We start from the raw sequence: 13,515 nt of genomic DNA, 5'->3' as shown, positions 1-13,515 counted from the left end.
GCTATTTCTTCCTTGCAATGCCTGGTAGAATGACTATTACTTGGTGTCTGGCGTGTAAGCTCATCAAGGGCAGAAACTGGAGCTTACTCTACATACCCCTATATCCTCCATAGTGTTTGGGGCTGTACATAGTTGAGTAACCACTCACTACAGGGTCTGGTCTGTCCTTGCTGTTCCATCGAGGGTTGTCCCTATACTAAACGAAAACTTGTTAAAAGGTGGAAAATTTGGTTGGCCGAGGCCTGCAAAAACTTTGATGTAATAGGATTTGACGTTCCTGGCCTATGATGGGAATTTTGTAAATTTCCAGCTCATTCAATTAGATAAACAGCTACCGATTCTTCATGCTAAAGCCCTGTGATGACATGTATGAGTAAATAGTGTAACACTGTTTGCCAGCCTGTGTGCATGCCTAGCAGCAAAGCAGCAGGGACCCAGGCTGACATTCTTCTTCATTTGCCTGGTGCCGGAGTGACAGCGTTGTCTGCCTGGGGGAGTGGCCCAGGCGCACCTTCACAACCCCATGATATTCCATGTTCCCTCCGAGGGTATTGCACTGTTTGTGCTGAAAAGGCTCTGTGTGTGTGTGTGGGGGGGGGAAATTGGTATCTTGTACCTAACTTGTTACAGTTGTAGTGAGAATTAATAATGCAAATTGGCTGGCACAGTGTGGTATTTTGATGAGCTTACAATAAGTGTTATTTTTCTCTGCTTCACTTTCCTTCTCAACCAACAATGATATGACAACATCAGTAATAATACCAGATAACAGTGTTATAATACTTTGTATTTTTCATGTTCATTTGAGTTCCGTCAGTCCCTGTGAAGTAGCTGAAGAAGTGGTTTTTAATCCCACTTGTCAGACAAAGAGACAACTCCAAGGTCAGAGTTGCACGGAGGCAATAGAAATAACATGGTTACATTTTCACAGAAGTCCCATCTGCAAATCTAAAAATGGGTTGTTTTCCTATAAACCAGCCTTCCTTCCCTATAGTTTTTTTTCTCTTTTTTTAACGCTTTGTTTTCAGAGAGAGGGGAAGAAAAGGAGGAAGAGGGAAAGAAAGATGGATGTGTGAGAGAAACATAGATTGGTTGCCTCTTGTACACCCTCAAGAAACCTGGCCTGCAGGAAACCTGGCCTGCAGCCCACAACCCAGGCCTGTGCCCCAGTTGGGAGTCGAACACATGACCCTTTGGGTCACAGTCGGGCGCTCAATCCACTGAGACACACCAGCCAGGGCTGTTTCTTTCTTTCACTTTCTTTCTTCCTCTTTCTTTCTTCCTAGGTGGGTGGGAAGAAACATTATGTTCCTATACATTCTCTCCTTAGGCAATCTCATCCCCACATTGGTCTATAATTACCACCTATACATAGATGATTCATACAAAGATCTTTAGAGCTCTCCTCTGAGTTCCAAACTGGTACATCCAGCTAGTTGCCTATTCATCATCAACTCTTGAAGTTCTCAAATGCACTGCAAATTGAACAAATGCAAATCCAATCCCATAGTTCTCCTGCTTAAAACCCCACAGTTCTTCCCATTGTTTTGAGACAATGGGCAAAGCTAAAGCCTCCTGGGTCATGTGTCATCCAGCCCCTGCCACCTCTCTCGCATCACCTTGCACCAGCCCCTGTGGGGACCCATTTAAGTCCCCAGAATTGGAATGCAGATTATTTTAAGCTGAAGACATGTGGGATTTAACAGATGCAGCAAAAAAGGCTCTTTGGAGCTTCCCTTATCTGCCTAAAAGAAGAATCCTCTGGGAAATGAGGCTGCTGCAAATGCCCTCTTCAAGGCGGCTGTTACTTGGAGGAAGGAGACCCACATAAACCAACCCAAACCCCTCCCCTGGAGAGTTTCATAACCTTGAAGAAGTCAGGAAGACCACTCGCACCTGCATGAACAAGCATTGTCACGAATTTTCTTATCTCCCACCATTCTTCTAGAAACCTCTTTGCCTTTTCTAAGGAAGCCCACTTGTTCTGCCCATGGTGGCCCTTTCCCCACCCCCAATTCCTGTTTACTGTTAAATTAAGTATATAAGCCTCTAACTTTAACCATTTATTTATTGAGCTACTTCTTTTGTAGCTCAATAGGCATTCATGCGTATGAATATTTTTTTTTCTCCTGTTAGCTTAATTCACAGGCCTCCAGCACTGAACCTGAGAGGGTAAAGGACAAGTTTTTCCTCTCTGACCCCCTCATGATCTTTACACTCCTTTACATCGGCTTCATTTTAGTCTCACAGTGGTGCTTTCCATAGACCTCTGCCCATGTGCTTGTCTTTTCCCAGAGTGCTTTTCCCTTTCCTTGGTACCTGTTAACTGTTACTGATTTTCAGAGCTCAGTTCAAACAGCGCCTCCCATAGGAAACCTTCTTTGATCTCCCAGTTGTAGGCTTTCAGGGCATCCTGCAACTTTCCTTTGCAGCACTTGTTATAGTTGCAATGAAAATTTGTATGATTATTTGATTAACGTCCTCCCCCAGTATAAGCTTCTTGGTGGTGGGGGTTCTGTTTTTGCTCACCATTGTATTCTAAGTTCTTAGCACAAAGTAGGCACCGAAGGAAAATGTCTGAATAACAGGTAGAGGAGAAACTGCACACGTGACAGACTAGAACCACTCCAGGCAGGATGCTCCTTTCAAACCAGGGACGTGTGGAGCCTGTGTCACAAGTCTTTGAAGGGTAGCTGTGTAACTGGGGCAAAGCAATCTCAAAATAACTAATGCTAGTGTAGGCAAAGTGGTTACCCTATCGTGGCAACTGTCCTGATCGTGGATTAAATGACAGTTTATTTGAGAAAGGTTGACCCAGAAAACCATCCTGCAACATGCAACATGCATGAGAGAACCAGATCAAATCTAAAAATAGATCCATCACTGGAATTGGAAGCACTTCAGTGAGAACCCAGTCTCTCTCCTTGCAACCTCTACTTTTATGGGGCCTTTTACCCTCTTTGTTCACCTTCGTAATCCCAGGATGGTAGTGCTGACATGTGATCGGGTTTACTGCTTTCATTTTAAAATGCAAATTAGGCCAGAGAGGCGTAGAGACTTCTTCCATATCACCCAGGTAGTGTCTTGCAGAATCAGGGTTCAGGGGCTTTCTGCTTCCCCTCCACAGTGATGCTGGGGGTCTGATATCTCCTGGGTGTTAGGCATCTTAGAGGCTGAAGACCTGAAAGGTTTATGTTCTTGTGGGCCACCCAAGTGGGAGGCAGGAGAGCTGGGTTTGTTTTCCAATCCTGTGGTTCCCTGCCAAGAGTTTGGGTAGGAGTGTCTGAGTAAAACCTCTCAAGATCCAGGTGAAGGACACCTGGATGAAGAACAGCCTCCTACAGTGTGAGGGACAGGAGTTTGGATTCTGGGAGTGGTCTCAGCTCTGCCACCTGATTGCTGGGGCTGTCACTTGCACAACAAGTATCCAGTTTAGGTAGACCGAGTTAATAATCCCGGCTTCAAGCTATTGTGAGACTCAAATAAAATAATGTGCTCAAGACCTTTAGCACAAGGTCTGACATCAATATTTTTACTGATATGTCCCCTAGAACAAGGGACATAAAGGAAAGAATAAACAAATGGGATCTCATCAAAATTAAAAGCTTCTGCATGGCTAAGGAAAACAGTATCAAGATAAAAAGAGAAGCAACAGCTTGGGAAAACATATTTGCCAATGATACCTCAGACAAAGTTTTAATCTCCAAAATATACAAAGAACTCATTCGACTCCACTCAAAGAAGATGAGCAACCCAATTAAAAAATGGGCAAAGGACTTGAACAGACACTTCTCCAAGGAGGACATACAGAGGATCCAGAGACACATGAAAAGGTGCTCGATATCGCTAGCTATCAGAAAGATGCAAATTAAAACCACAATGAGATACCACTTTATACCAGTCAGAATAGCTATCATAAACAAAGAAACAAACATCAAGTGTTGGAGAGGTTGTGGGGAAAAGGGGACCCTAGTTCACTGTTGGTGGGATTGCAGACTGGTACAACCACTATGGAAAACAGTATGTATTTTTCTAAGAAAACTAAAAATGAACATGCCTTTTGACCCAGTAACTCCACTACTAGGAGTATATCCTAAGAACCCTGAAACACCAATCCAAAAGAACCTATGCACCCCGATGTTCATAGCAGCACAATTTACGATAGCCAAGAGTTGGAAGCAACCTAGATGCCCATCAGTAAATGACTGGATTGAAAAGCTATGGTACATTTACACAATGGAATTCTATGCTGCAGAAAGGAAGAAGGAACTCCTACCCTTTGCCACATTATGGATGGAACTGGAAAGCATTATGCTGAGCGAAATAAGCCAGGTGGTGAAAGATAAATACCATATGATATCACCGTTAACAGGAATCTAAACAAAACAAACAAGCAAGCAAAATATGACCAATGACACTCAAATACGGAACAGGCTGACAGGGTCCAGAGGGGAGAGGGGAGAGAATCATAGGGGGAAAGGGGATGGACTCACATGAATAAGTATGAAGGACACATGGACAATAATTAAGGTGAGGGGGCAGAAATGGGACGGAGGTGGGGAGCACTGGGGGGTGGAGCAGGGCTGGGAATATAAAACAGAAAACTGTACTTGAATAAGAATTAAATTAAAAAAAGTAAATGGAAGTTTTGTTCATTTCTATTCTAATTCAAACTCATCAACATTTGTGGGATGTGCGCTTTAAAGGCAAAGTAATTACTTGGGAGGGGAAAACTCAGCCCTTCTTCCAAGTGTCACATTCCTTCTTTAGATATGTTAATATATTCAATCAGGGTGGAGTCAAGTCCTGTTGGCCAGCTGAGCCTTTTTCAGCGACTTTGCCTATCTGTTCTCAGATCCATTAGTCACTGGGTTTGCAGTTCCCCAGCTGGAGCAGTCTTAGTCTTAGTTCCTTCATTCTCAAATTCTGGAGTAATTTATCTTCACAGCACCCCATCACTGACAGCCCACTCATGATTATAAGAACTTTAGAGGCTCTGACAATGATAAGATTGAAGGGGTCCTCTTTTAAGCCTCTGTGACTACAGTCTAAAAATATTTTGAGTTGCAATAGAAATATTTTGATTTCCTGAAATTCCTTGTCTGCCTTAAAACAGAGCCTCAAAAAAAAAAAACTTTAAAGAACTCAATTGTCATAAATCCCCTTCCCAGGTGCAATCCTCATCTTTGGAGAGAAGTCAATACTACGGCCAGACATTGTCACAAAATTATTGTATCTCATTCACTCCTTACGGGCCCACTTATCTTTCCCATGCACTTCCTTCTTCCTCTGCCCTTCATCTCTTGTGGTGGGATATAAGCCACGAACTCTAATCACCCCTTTGAATCACATTGCTTTGCAAACTTCCATACAGACCTGGTTAAAATTCATCTTTTCTTTTGATAATCTATCTTGTCAGTTTAATTTGCAGGCCCCCAAAACTTTGAACCTAAAGAAGGAGAGGGAAAGTTTTTCTTCCCTGACAAAGGTCATGGTACCGCTGTTACTGTTAGTATTTAATTAATTATTAACTTTTTAAAAAGGGGAGAGCAAAGGGACTTAGACATTGAGCTTAATAAAATGGGGAGCATGAGCCTGCTGGCTTAGCCAGGAAGCTACAGACTCACACCCCAGGAAATCACAGTATTGCTCCACGGGGATTAACACTCCTCCCTTCCCCCTCCCATACCGATTGTTGGGGATGCAGGGGGAGGTGCTGGACCATGGAGGCCTGTCAGTCTAACCAAGGGGTGTACACCCGTGGGAAGCCTGTGACAGCTTGGGAAGTTGGTTGGTCACTTTGAGAAAACTTCTGGTCCTTCTGAAATCCAAGCTAACCTATTCCCAGGGAGACAAAGAAACCCCCTCTCGCTTGTGCCTGCACTCACATCGTGCACTCTGCATCCCCTCTCCATACCCACGTGGCCGTGGCCGTGGCTGCTGAGTGGCCCATGGCTGTTCAGACCCCACACACTGGTTTTTTATTTATTTATTTTTAGAGAGGGGGAAGGGAGGAGAGGGAGAGGAACACTGATGTATGAGATAAACACCAATCAGTTGCCTCTCATGCTCTACAACAAGGGGCCTGGCCTACAACTCCGGCATGTGCCCTCACTGGGAATCGAACCCTCGACCTTTTGCTTTGTGGGATGACACTCAACCCACTGAACCACCAGTCAGGGCTATCAGAGATTTTAAAAATTGTTATACCCAGTTTTGTAAGGTGCAAGGACGAAGGATAGTTTTGTATATGTATGTGATAGAATTATGTACACCTATTAATATTAAAATTGTGAAAGAATATTTAATGTCAAAGGAAAATGCTCATATTATAGTAATAAGTTAAAAAGTAGATTACAAAGTAGTATCTCTAGTGTAATTCAATATTTAAAAAATATATGGGTAGATTATACACATTCATACCACAGTGTGAACATAGGAGATTGCAGGCACTGTTAACATACTATTTGTGGTTTCTGTATTTTTCAAATTTTCTACAATGACTATGGTATAGCTTTTGACCTCAGGTTAAAAGAAATAAGGCAAAACAAAAAGGAAAAGATATTGTCTTGTTACTCGAGTTAGCCCTCTAACCAAGCTCACCTCTCTGAGCCAATTAGGAACAGACCAAGTGTTACTTCAGCGGCTGTTAATCCCTCCGGATGGGCGGAAGCTGTTGTGTCAGGTGAACGTGATGGCCCAGTTACTCTCAACAGATTGATTTTTAAGAGTTTTCCTAAGTTTAAACCACCCTTGCCAACCAGTAGCAACTGTAACACACACTTCACTGGTTGGAATAGAGGAAACTTGAGGTTTGTCCCTACCTTCAAAGTCCACGCTACAATCTTGCTCCGGAATTCTTACGAAATGGTTATATGTCATGCCCAGTAGAGGAGTCCACTCTTCATTCTGGAATGGCTGGTCACTGTAATAAATGAACCAGTCATTCCATTTGTGTCTTCAGCAAGTGGGACAGCGCCGGGGCCACAGAAGGGCTACATACTACGGAATGACTGATGAGTGGGTGAGTAATGTGGTTTCACTCATAAGGGCTCTTTCCTGGCCACCATCTTCGCTCCTCGTCTCACACATCACCCTCCACATGTGGCCAGTCCAGAGGGTCATCTACTTCCTTTTCAGGCTGGGACAGGGTAATCATTTGCTCCAAATGACTGGGTGAAGAAACATCTGCTATCAATAAACGGAAACAGAGCGCTGCCAAGGGCTTTCTCTGCAGGAGCCAGGGCTGGAAGGGACGTAGAGCAGGCTCACTGGGGTAGGCTTGGGACAGTAGCTACATTGCCTGCACACCAAGAAAAATGCCCCGGGGGAGGATTTTGCACTGTGGGACTTCTTGTACTTATTCAGGGCTATGCAGCTGATTTCATGCTTACAGAACACAGGACTCACTACTTGCCTGCGCGGTAACAACAGGGCACACGGCTTCCTGAGGAGTTCCGTGGGAAGGAGAGGGGACAGGAAACATCATTTACAATAACTTTGAAGACACTGTAGATCAGGCTTCCTTAAAACTGGAAACAGCCCAGCTGCCCACCAACTGATGAATGGAGAAACACAATGTAGTCTACCCATATAACGAAGCATTACCCAGCAGTATAAAGGAACGAAGCACTGAGTCTTGCTACAATGTGGATGAGCCTTGAAAACATGATGCTGTATGAGAGAAGCTAGACACAAAAGGCCACATATTGTATAATTCCATTTTATGTGAAATGTCCCAAGTAGGCAAATCTATAAAGACAGAAAATACATTGGTGGCTGCCAGGGGCGGGGGGTGAGGGGAAGGGAGTGATGGGACGTGGCTGCTAACAGGTACAGGGATTCTGTTTGGGGCGAGGAAAAGTTTTGGAATTAGATAGTGGTGATGGTTGCATAGCCTTGTACTAAAAAGCCATTGAATTGTACACTTTAAATGGTGAATTTGATGATACATGAATTTATCTCAGTTTTTAAGAAAGAAAATAACGATACTGTAAAAAAAAAAAGGTAAACCCCAAATCAATACAATTCACTATCACCATGAGTTTCCCATTGTAGTTTTTTCATTTATTTTGTTTCCTTATCTTCACCTGAGGACATGCTTACTGATTTTAGAGAGAGGGGAAGGGTGTGAGAGAAACATTGATGCAAGAAACATCAATATGTTGCCTCCTGTAAGCACCCCAACCGGAAACTGAATTAGCAACCTAGGCATGTACCCTGATGGGGAATTGAACCTGTGACATTTCAGATGCTCCACCCAATTGAGCCACACTGTCATGGCATCCATTGCAGTTTTTTAAATGGCTAAAAACTACCATGACTTTAACATTCAGCATTTCATATAGCATGGCAATGGCAACAGATTTAAGAAGTTGATGGAAAATGTAGGTTTTATAGGGTTTTTTTTCCATTAAAGTTTATAAGGACAGATTAGAGCTCAGATTCAGATTGGATGGTCTAGCCAGATGACTTCAGAAGCTGATAATATGCGCATTGTCCTCTAGCAATCGTGGTATTTCTTCCCAGGAGAGGAGATTGTCTCTTTAGACTTTAAGTTACTGAAAGAGAAGGGCCATGTTTTCACCAGCTCCTGTGTTCTCCACATCTACCTATGTTCCACAGGTAGAACAAGTAGACAAACTTCTTCCCTAATCACAGGAGACAAAAATGCAGCTCCATAAAATCCAATGCTGAGTTTGATCTACTTAATTATTTTTAAATAAAGGGAAGAAAATGGTATTTCTATCTCTCTTCAAAAGGCCAGGGCACAGAAATTAATATTAAATGTAATTAAGGAAGTACACAATTCAGTTACTAGGAATTTTTGCTTTTATATTCTTTGATGGGACTGATATATGCACTTTTTAAAAATTAATTTATTTTATTGTTGTTGAATTACAATTACAATCCTCATTCCCCCCCCCAAACTCTCCCCTGCCTTGCCCAGCCCCCAACCTTCCACATTTAATTCTCCCCCCAGACCCGTTGTCTTTGTCCACGGGTCCTTTAGACATGTTCCTTGACTTGACCTTCTCCTTTCTTTCCCCCATTATCCTCTTCCCCAATCCCTTCCAGTCACTGTCAGTTTGTTCTTTATTTCCAAGTCTCTCGTTCTATTTTGCTCACTTGTTTATTTTGTTGATTAGGTTCCATTTATAGGTGAGATCATATGGTATTTGTCTTTCACTGCCTGGCTTATTTCACTTAGCATAATACTCTCCAGTTCCATCCATGCTGTCCCAAAGGGTAGGAATTCTCTATTTCTGCTGCATAGTGTTCCATTGTGTAAATTATACCACAGTTTTTTGATCCACTCACAGTTTATTGATGGGCACTTAGGCTATTTCCAGCACTTGGTTATTATAAATTGTGCTGCTATGAACATTGGGGTGCACAGGTTTTCCTGAATTGGTGTTTCAGGATTCCCAGGGCATAATCCCAGTAGTAGAATTGCCAGGTCAAAAGGCAATTTCATTTTTAGTTCTTTGAGGAAATTTCATACTGTTTTCCACAGTGGCTGCACCAGTCTGCATTCCCACTAACAGTGTACTAGGGTTCCCTTTTCTCCACGACCTTGCCATCACTTGTTTTTTGATTTGTTTATATGGCCAGTCTGACCAGTGTGAAGTGGTATCTCATGGTGGTTTTAATTTGCATCTCTCTGATAGCTAGTGATGCTGAGCATCCTTTCATATATCTCTGGGCCCTCTGTATGTCTTCCTGGGAGAAGTGTCTGTTCAGGTCCTTTGCCCATTTTTTGATTGGGTTGTTTGTCTTCCTGGTGTAGAGTCATGTGAGTTCTTTATATATTTTGGAGATCAAACCCTTGTCCAAGATATCATTGGCAAATATATTTTCCCATATGGTTGGTTCCCTTTTCATTTTGCTGATGTTTTCTTTAGCTGTGCAGAAGCTTTTTAATTTGATGTAGACCCATTTATGTATTCTTTCCTCTATGCCTCTTGCTGTAGGGGACATATCAGTGAAAATATTGCTGTTTGGAATATCTGAGACTTTCCCTGCCTATGTTCTCCTCTAGGACTTTTAAGGTATCATGACTTATACTTAAGTCTTTTATTAATCTTGAGTTTATTTTTGTGTATGGTATAAGTTGGTGGTTGAGTTTCATTTTTCTGCATGTAGCCGTCCAAATCTCCTGATGTATGCACTGTAACTTTCTCCTTCTCTTTCTACTTTTTGCTACCTTTCTCTGTGTGCGTCTTTGTGTGAGATCTTCTTACCTCAGTACTCTCTAATGGATGGCAAGTTCAAGGTAGTTGTTAGCAAAAAGCCTCAATTCCTCACCACATGGACCTCTCCATAGGTCTGCTTGAGTGCCCTTGCAACACGGCAGCTGTCGTCCACCAGAGCAAGTGAATCAAGGGAGCACAAGGTGGAAGCTGCAATGTTTTCTATGACTCAGCCTTGAAAGTCACATTCCATCACCTCCTCTTATCCTATTGGTCATGCAGATCACCCTGTGGTCTGGGAGGGGACTACAGGAATGAGGTTACTACATAAGCTACAAGATAAAGGGCAGTTTCAATTGAATTAAGTTGGAATTTCTCTCCATATTCCCCAACACAAACCCTAAATCCTTAAAAGAGGCATAATGTACCTGTTTGCAAAAGATCCAGGGAAATGAGCAGGAATTACAATTTTTTAATCGATTAGAGAGAGGAAGGAGGGGAGAGAGAAAGATATCAATTTGTTCTTCTACTTATTTATGCAGTAGTTGGATGTTTTTTGGATGTTTTTTTGTATTGGGGATCAAACCCACAACCTTGGTGTATTGGTACAATGCTTTAACCAACTGAGCCACTTGGCTAAGGCCATAAGTGGGGATTAGATAGAGGGAGGAAAAGCCCTTAATGATAGTTGAAAGACTGGGACTCACCCACCAGGAAAAAAGGAAAGGTTTGATTGGAGTTTATAAATCAGCAAAGGGCTGAAGGAGAGCCTATTTTGCCAAATTACAGGAGAATAAAGTGGGGCTCCCATTTGAAAGCCAGAAAGTTGGAGGACCATACAAAGCCACCCTCCACTGAATCCCAGTCCACTGGGTGGTCCAATCAGAACGTAGACAGCACCTTCTGAGGTGAGGCCAAAACCTTGTGTGCTTCCTCCAAACTGCTCCTTGGCAGTCTCCCCAGGTTTGAAACTCTGCCCTGAAGGTGCCACACACACGGTTTCTCTAGTGCCCAAGAGACCTGGTCCCAGGTGGTCTTGTTAGGATGGAGCAGCAGAAGGGATCCGGGCAGCTCATTCTGCAGCTGTTTTCTTTCTCTGTTGTTTGGTTGGTAGGATTGGTCCTGAGGTGTCCAGGGTGGGGCTGTCTCGCTAGGCCAAACCGAGTCTAAGGATCTGGCTCAGATTTGGGATGGGGCTGAATCTTTTTCTGCCACACAGTTGTGACTTAAGAGAGTGGAGTTGTTACAGGGAGAGATGTGCATGCGTGTGTATGTGTGTGCTTGGCCCCTAAAACTCTAGTTGTTGTTTTAAGTCTGGATATTGTAGAGAAATTATTGCCCACTGAACTATGCCATGGTTGTACATTTGTGTTTATATTTAGTATAAATATAGCTGATCCAAATGACTTGTGAGCAGGAATGAAATGTTCAGGAAGGAAATTAGGGCAAATTAAAAAACGCTTCCCTTCCCAAAATTTGGGCCTTTTCTGGCCCTGTGATTCCAAGTGATGTTCATGTGGGACTTCTGTGTCCCAGAACAAAGACGGAGGTGTCTGTGTCACAGCCAGTGGCTCAGTGCCTCTCCAGGTTGGCAAGGCATGAATCTCCATGTGCTGTGCTTTGCGATGACTGCCTCGTTCTGAATTGGGAGACTGAAGAGCCCTGGGCTGGTCATAAGAGAATCCTGGGTTCGAGTCCTGATTCTGTCTCCAACCAGCCTTGCAAACTTGAGCAGGCCTCTCTGCTTCTCTGAGCCTCAGTTTTGTCATTTAGATCAGAGGCGATACGATCTGTCCTGTCCATCTCACAGGCTGGTGGGGAGAATTGACTAGAAAATGAAGGTAAAAGTGGGATAGGTGTGTATGGTATCATTTTTTAAATCAGATATTAGTGAATAAGTACATATCAAGGCATCACCACCAAGCCGTCAAGGGTGCAGCCGCCTGCTGTCTGTCACTGAGCCTTGCCCATCTGATTAGAATGAGTGCTTGTCACTCTCCTCCACCTGCCATAATAATGGCTCCAAATCACAGGGTGTCTGTCAGGGCTGGGGCTGGGTTTTACATGCTGTTGCAATCTGGGGATACTCTCCTTAGGAAAAGAATGTGAACACATACTTTGGGCCTCTCCAAAGTCTTGGAAGGGGCCCATGCAAGTCGGAGACCCTGAAGCTTCTTTAGCTTCAAGATAATTCTGCCTCTGGCTTCCAGATTTGATGCACATCTGAGGGCTGAGCCTCTTTGGGCTCAGGCCAAGGCTCAAACAACCGTTCTTCTATGTATCTTCTGGACTGAAAAATTTCAGAAGCCCTCCCAGATACTAAAGCTGGATCCCACCATGATATACATTGAGCAGCCTCTGTCGAATGTTTCTTGGCCCACTTAGGGCCGGCTCTTCCTCTGAAGATGATCTGTACCCAACAAATCCTTGCAAGGCCTCAAGCCAAAGCCCTTAGTTCAGGGTCAAAGAAATGTGGCCCAGACATGGGCAGCGACAACCTCAGCTTAAAATGGAGCTCCCTGAGCCCCATGTAGACTCCTTCCCACCACGTGCCCTTGAATACAAGTCTCAAAGATATTCCCAAGGCTCACCTAACTGTCCATCAGGAATCTGCTACTGGTGAACTTCTTTGGAGTCATTTGTGTTTCCAAGTAGGAAGAGGCTCTGTTTGCTCACCAATTGCAGAATGAGTTGGCTTTAGATTTGGCCAGCAGGGACCCTTGGGGCTTCTTCCCAACTCTCCTAAGGGTCTGGCAGCACTGACAAGAGGTCAGGCCTAAACAGCCCCCTCATCACGGACTCGGCTGAAGGTTTTGCACTTCTCGCACATCCACCAAGTCCCTAGACCCTGGCACCTGCCCCACAGTCCCTGTTCATGCTGTTTGCCTTCTCCAAAAAAACTGTCCCTCAGGCTGACCTTGCCTCAGAAGCTTCCCTCCTTTGGTTCCCTCTGGCTCAGGTACCTCCAGTAAGCCTAGCCTCAGGTGCCCCCACACCTACCTCTGTGCCCCAGTTAGAAAGCCTACCCAGCCAAGGCAGAAATCCTGAAGGTCCATTCAAAACCCCTTCGCTGGCGGGATTCAATAAAGTGGGGCAAGGGTGCGCCTGTGTGTGTGTAAAGAGCCCACGGTGCCCTGGACAGACTTTGCTCTGACCCAGTCCACCCAATGGTGCTAGAATGCAAGACAGTCAGAAGCCTCAAGCCACAATGACTGGCCCCCTGGGCCCAGGGCTGCCACTCAGACAAATTAATGGCTTCAGTTTTATTTTATTTTTTTTAGATAGTAAACATTTAACTGGTTCCATTAGCAACTCCAGCACA

This window comes from Sturnira hondurensis, unplaced genomic scaffold (genome assembly GCF_014824575.4).
Source record: "Sturnira hondurensis isolate 20B ecotype Veracruz unplaced genomic scaffold, ASM1482457v3 Scaffold0016663, whole genome shotgun sequence".
Lineage (NCBI taxonomy): Eukaryota > Metazoa > Chordata > Mammalia > Chiroptera > Phyllostomidae > Sturnira > Sturnira hondurensis.
Note: the sequence above shows the minus strand (reverse complement) of the source record.